The following is a 6781-nucleotide window of genomic DNA, read 5'->3' as shown; positions in this document are numbered from 1 at the left end:
ATGGGATTTTCTTTTCTCCAGAGATGCTGCCTGACCCAGTGACTTAATCCAGCACTTTGTGTCTATCTTCATTTTTTATGATAGCAGGGTGTAAATAATACAGGGGCAGCTCCATCGAGCAGTGGCGCAGCAGTAGAGTTGCTGCCTTACAGCGCCAGAGACCCGGGTTCCATCATGACCCCGAGTGCTGTATATACTGAGTTTGTACGTTCTCCCTATGACCATGTGGGTTTTCTCCGGGTGCTCGGATTCCTCCCACATTACAAAGACGTACAGGTTTATAGGTTAATGGGCTTCTGTAAATTTTCCCTAGTAAGTAGGAAATGGCGGCGCTGCCTGGCAGCTGTGGCTCGCCTGCAGTCCATATTTTTTTTTTCTTTTTTTTGTTGTTTTAGTAAAATTTGGTATATTAGGTTGTGTATGTGTGTGGGGTAGGGGAAACATGGTTTTGGTCTCTCCCTTCGGAGAGATACGACTTTTCTTGTTGTGTTCCCCATCTCTGTCTCCGTCTGCGCTGAGGCCTAATGGCGGAGCTGGCAGCCTCGGGGCTGTGGTGGCGTTCCAGCGTACCGGCGGCTGACCCGACTCCAGAGCTGTGGCGGCGCAGACTTGGTTGCAATTCAGACCTTTCGGTCTGAATGACAATAAAGGATACTTTGACTTTGACTTTGACTTAATTTTTGACTTTTGACTTGAAATAACTAGTCTCCGGGTTGATCATTGTTGGCGTGTGCTAGGTGGGCCGGAAGTCCTGTTTCCATGTTGTACTGTATCTTTAAACTAAACGAGAGTTGTGGATGTAGCCTGGACCATCACAAAAAACCAACCTCCCTTCCATTGACTCCATCTACACGGCACGCTGCCTCAGCAAGGCCACCAGCATAATCAAGGACAAATGATACAGAAGGGGATCAGATAAGGAGCAGAGGAGGAGTGAAATGTAAACATGGGGATAGGATGCGGTAGAAGGTGACAGAAGAGAGGGAGGGTAAAGAAGGGAGATAAAAGAAAATGGAGGATTCGTGGATGGGAGATAAGTGGACGAAGGAGGGGAAGGGAGCAAGGTGACTGCACGACACGGTAGCGCAGCATTACAGTGCTTTCAGCGCCAGAGACCCCGATTCAATCCCGACTTCGGGTGCTGTCTGTACAGAGTTTGTACGTTCTCCTCGTGACCTGCGTAAGTTTTCTCCGAGATATTCGGCTTCCTCACATATTCCAAAGAGGTACAGGTTTGTAGGATAATTGGCTTTCTATAATTGTAAATTGTCCTGAGTGTATGTCGGATAGTGTTAGTGTGCGGGGATCGCTGGTCGGTGGGCCGAAGGGCCTGTTTCCGTGCTATGTCTTTAAATTAAAAAACTAAAACTAAAAAACTAAAGACAGGGGTGAGTGGAAGATTTAGACTTTGCACTTTAGAGACACAGCGCGGAAACAGGCCCTTCGACCCACCAAGTCTGCGCCGACCAGCGATCACCCCAGTACCAGGGACAATTTATAATTTTTGAAGCCAATTAACCCACAAAGCTGTATGTCCTTGGGAGTGTGGAAGGAAAGCAGAGCATCCAGAGAAAACCCAGGGAGAAGGTGCAAAACGGGATAGAGTCAGCACCCTTAGTCAGGATGGAACCCGAGTCTCTGGCGCTGTACGGCAGCAACTCTGCCACTGTGCCACTGTGCCACCCCGCTAATGTTTTTAAAGTAGATTTAAAAAATATTTTTGTTTATTTGTTATGTTTTTAAATGTCACTGATTATCATAAGGTCATTAGGAATAGGATTAGAATTAGGACATTCGGCTCATCAGGTCTACTCCGCCATTCAATCATGGCAGATCTATCTCTCCCTCCTAACCCCATTCTCCTGCCCTCTCCCCATAACCTGTGACATCAGTACTAACCAAGAATCTATCTGTCGCTGCCTTAGATATATCCACTGACCTTGCCTTCACAGCCTTCTGGGGCAAAGAATTCCACAGATTTACACCCTCTGACTAAAGAAATTTCTCCTCATTTCTTTCTAAAAGAACTTCCTTTAATTTTGAGTGTCCCCCTCCCATTGGTAAGGAACATTTGCATTTTTCAGCTTGAAATTGTACAATATGGTGCATACTGTAGCGAGTCTTTTAACTTACACTTGAATGCAATATATATGCTTTAAATTGGATTGGAGCGTTTTTGAAAGGGGGGCGGCTGTGCGATCACTGATCACTGGCATTGGGGGTACCCGGTGAGGGAGTGGAGCAACCAAGTTGGGAGAAAGTGTGGAAGAAAGGTGTCCCCCTCCCAGGGTAGGAACTTGTTGAAATTTGATGTATTAAAATCATGTTTTAGTGCACTGTAGAAGTATGATTTCAATGTTTTTTGTATGAAGTATTTTTAAGAGGTCACTTTTTAAGGGGTAACTTTATCCACACAAAGGGTGATGGGTGTATGGAACAAGCTGCTAGAGGAGGTAGTTGAGGCAGGGACCATCCCAACATTTAAGAAAAAGTTAGACTGATACATGGATAGGACAGGTTTGAAGGGATATGGACCAAAAGCAGATGGCGTAGCTGGGACATGTTGGCGGGTGTGGGCAAGTTGCACCGAAGGGCCTGTTTTCACTCTATGACTACATTATACCTCCACTATGCATGAATGCTTCAAAATCAAGTGATCGAGTTTTATTGCCATGTACTCAAGCACCGAAACATAGAAAATAGGTGCAGGAATAGGCCATCGGCCCTTCGAGCCAGCACTGCCATTCAATATGATCATGGCTATTCATCTAAAATCAGTGCTTCTTTTCTGTTTTTTCCCCATATCCCTTGATGTCGTTAGTCCCAAGAACTAAATGTAACTCTCTTGAAAACATCCAGTGAATTGGCCTGCACTGCCTTCTGTGGCAGAGAATTCCACAGATTCATAACTCTCTGCATGAAGAAGGTTTGTCCTCATCTCAGTCCTAACTGGACGCCCGTTTATTCTTAAACTGTGACCCATGGTTCTGAGCGCCCCAACATCGGGAACATTTTTCCTGCAGTTACAGTAAGTGAAAATCTAGTAGGCAAGCAGGATGCTTTCACCAACCACCCCCATTTGAAGTCCACTATCTTCCACCGTATCTACCCAGTGCTTGGTACTTCCAGCAGCCACTGGTTGCCCTCCAGGATGCACCGAGCCGCAGCCTGATCCATGCCGGTCACCTGGGCGAATTTGGCACAGAGACTCTCACGGCAGCGGTGCAACGCTTCGACGCCTCCGACGGCCCGGGACTCTTGCACTGAGGCTGCTCCATGGCTGGAGCTGCAGTGAGCGACTCGCCAGCCCCGGTAAACACTTCCAACACCCGCGGCCCATGCAGTTGATATGAGTTTTGAAATTTTCGTTGATCACAGAATTTCTCACAACAGAGCGAGAGAAATTTGTGATCAGCGTGAGAATTTGGTGAAATGCGTGATTCTCACGCTCAATGCATGGGAGTTGGCAGCCCTGCCTCTCTATCCCCCTCTCCCTCTCCCCCCTCTCTCTCCACCTCTCTATCTCCTCTCTCTCTCCCCTCTCTCTCCACCTCTCTTTCTCTCCACTCTCTCCCTCCCACCTCACTCTCATCCCTCTCTCTCTCCCCTCTCTCTCTCCCCCTCTCTTCCGCTCTCTCTCCTCTCAACCCCACCTCTCTCCCCCCTCCCATCCTCTCTCTCCTCTCTCCCATCTCACCCCTCTCACTCTCTCCACTTCCCTCACTTCTCTCTCCCCCTCTCTCTCTCACTCTCTCTCTCTCTCTCCCTCTCTCTCCCTCTCTCTCTCTCTCTCTCTCTCTCTCTCTCCCTCTCTCTCTCTCCCCCCCTCTCTCCCCTCCCACCCTCCCTCCTCCCTCTCCCTCCTCTCCCTCTCTCCTCTCCTCTCTCTCCACCCTCTCCACTCTCTTCCTCTCTCTCCCCTCTCTTTCCCCTAACTCTCTCTCCTTTCTCTCTCATTCTATCTCTTTCCCCCCCCTCTCCCCCCTCTCCCTCCCTCTCTCCCTCTCTCCCCCCCCCCCTCTTCTCTCTCTCTCTCTCCCTCTCTCTCCCCCATTTCTCCCTCCCACCTCACTCTCTCTCTCTCTCCCTCCCTCTCTCTCCTTCCCTCTCTCTTCCCCCTCTCTCTCTCTCTCCCTCTCTCTCTCTCCCTCCCTCCCTCTCTCTCCCCCTCTCTCTCTCCCCTCTCCCTCTCTCTCTCTCCCCCTCTCTCTCTCTCCATTCACACCCCCTTTCTCTCCCTCTCCCTCTCTCTCTCCTCTCTCCCCCCCACTGTCTTCCTGTCTCCTTCCCCTCTCTCTCTCTCCACCTCCCTTTGAGAGTCTGTCACTTCGGCACAGAGACTCTCGCGGCAGCGGTGCTTCCGACGGCTCTGCAGCCCGCAACACTCGCACTGTCCGGAGCTGCTCCATTGCCAGAGCTACAGCGAGCGACTAGCAGCGCTGCAAACACTCGCCAGTCCCGGCTCCCCGCATCTGTTCCCGCCGCTGGTTCTGCTCCCATCCCTCCCGCAGCCCCGGCTCTCCACCACCCGCGGACCAGGCAGTTTATCCGAGTTTTGAAATTTTCGTTGATCACAAAATTTCTCACCACTGAGCGTGAGAAATGTCTGATGAGCGTGAGGGCGTGAGAGTTTGCTTGAGGGCGTGAGTCTCATGCTCAAAGCGTTAGAGATGGCAGCCCTGAGAAAGCATCAGGACAGACTGGAGGTTCAGTCTCAGAATCTGTCACATGAGGCCCGGCTAATCTGAATATAATTTTTTCAGTCTTGATGTTAGAATAACTTGTTTTCATTTCCAGTCTAAAGAAGGACCCCAACCTGAAACTTGACCTATCATTGTCTTCCAGAGATGCTGCCTGACCCACTGAGTTCCTCCAGCACTTTGTGGTTTGTGTTTGTAAACCAGGATATGCAGTTCCTGCGTCTACTCTTGTTTCCACTTTGTTTAATTTAGTTTAGTTTACTTTAGTTTGGTGTTACAGCGTGGAAACAGGTCCCAAGTTCAGCCCACTGACTCCACACCAGCCAACAATCCCCGCACATAAAGACTACCCTCCACATGTTAATATCAGAAATTTTGGGTACTTGGGATATTGAAGATCTGTAAAGCCTGTTTGACATCTTTTGCAAAGCTGCAGGACTATGTAATATGGATGGTTCTAGAAAGTCTGAATCCTGGGAGGGGGTTGTATAGAGGTTGCTGTGCAGACGGCCTGCAATATGTATGAGATTTTGCAGAAAGAGCTAGGTCCTGCTGCAAAAGCATGCTTGGGATTGGTTGGGGAAATGTTGGGTTACAATTATGTTTCAGAGCCTTCCCGCCGCTAATTGTGATTGGTCCTAATAGAGTGGCCTCGCCAAACATGTTTCTTTACCTAGTGATAATGTTTCTTTACTTAATGGAAGTGTGTTCTCCCTAAGTGCTTTGTGTTGAAACCAAAGATACTAGAGGAGCAAGATAGACCACACCCCATGAAATCCAATGGACTGACGTGTAGTACGCATCGGAATGCAACGGAACGTCACTGCCTCCATTTTAGGAATAAGACCCGATCTCCGTTATGCCTCTCGCATTTTAATCCACGTCAGTCCATTTAATTTTGCAGTTTATCTTGGTCTATTTTAGCCTTCAATGATAGACCATTATGATCTTTGTTTATAATAAATAAGGTGCTTCTTTTTTTAATTTTTTTTTAAGGGAAACTGTGTATAAAACGAGCTGCAATGCGCAATGAAAGGTCTCTGGACCATATGAATTCTATGATCTTTGGTTTAATCAGTGTTGTGGGGGAACGGTATGTGTGTGTTTCTGTGTGTGAGTGGCAAGATAGAGATAATAGATTTCAAAGTTCCTCATGGATCATAAGCAACTTTGATTTAAAGCAACTCATGATGTACATGAGCCATTCTCATGATGTACATAGCCATAAAGACAATTATATTTGCCTTTAGTCAAGTCAAGTCAAGTCAATTTTATTTGTCACCTATAATATATAAGGAACATAAGCCATAAAGGCAAATATATTTGCCAATATTTATATATTATAAACACATTTATATATTATATCTATATTACACACATGTATATCAATGTGATATTGATGTATATAATTATATAACACACATACATATTTCTCTAGTTTCTTATATATACACACATATATTCAATATATATATATGATGCATATATATGTGTGATATATATGTATGTAAATATATAAAACACACACATATGTCTGTATTTCTCTAGTTTCTTTCTTGTGCTCTCTATTTATTTGTTGATCCTTTTTCTTTTATTCATTCAACCTCTCTTTCTCTCTCTCTAAAATCCTAATATTGTGAATAAAATAATGAACACATGCCAAGATATTCTTTCATTCTATATTAGTGTAAAGAAATATAGTGTGTACATACCTACATTGATGCAGAAGTGCGAGCTTTAGACAAGAATACTGTGCATTGCTACCATAGTTTCGTTTTTAATTTAACATATAATTGAGGAAAATATATTTGACATATATTTGAGGGAAATGAGTCACCGTATTTCCCGGTAATGAAGACGCACCACCATTTGAGTTGCTAATTTTCTTTAAAAGGATTGAGGGTTTGGTTTAGTCCACGGGTCAGCAGCCTTGTTTGCATAGGGGCCAGTACCCTCCAGGACTAGCTGAAATTTCCACGTCGCCTGCGAGCCCTGGATCGAGCTGTAGTTCCACTGTCCGATCCCGGCGGCCACTCACACCTAGCTACTGAGTGAGATTTTAAATGTGAATATCTCATAAC

This window comes from Leucoraja erinacea, chromosome 4 (genome assembly GCF_028641065.1).
Source record: "Leucoraja erinacea ecotype New England chromosome 4, Leri_hhj_1, whole genome shotgun sequence".
Classification (NCBI taxonomy): Eukaryota; Metazoa; Chordata; class Chondrichthyes; order Rajiformes; family Rajidae; genus Leucoraja; species Leucoraja erinaceus.
This window is presented reverse-complemented; position numbering follows the sequence as displayed.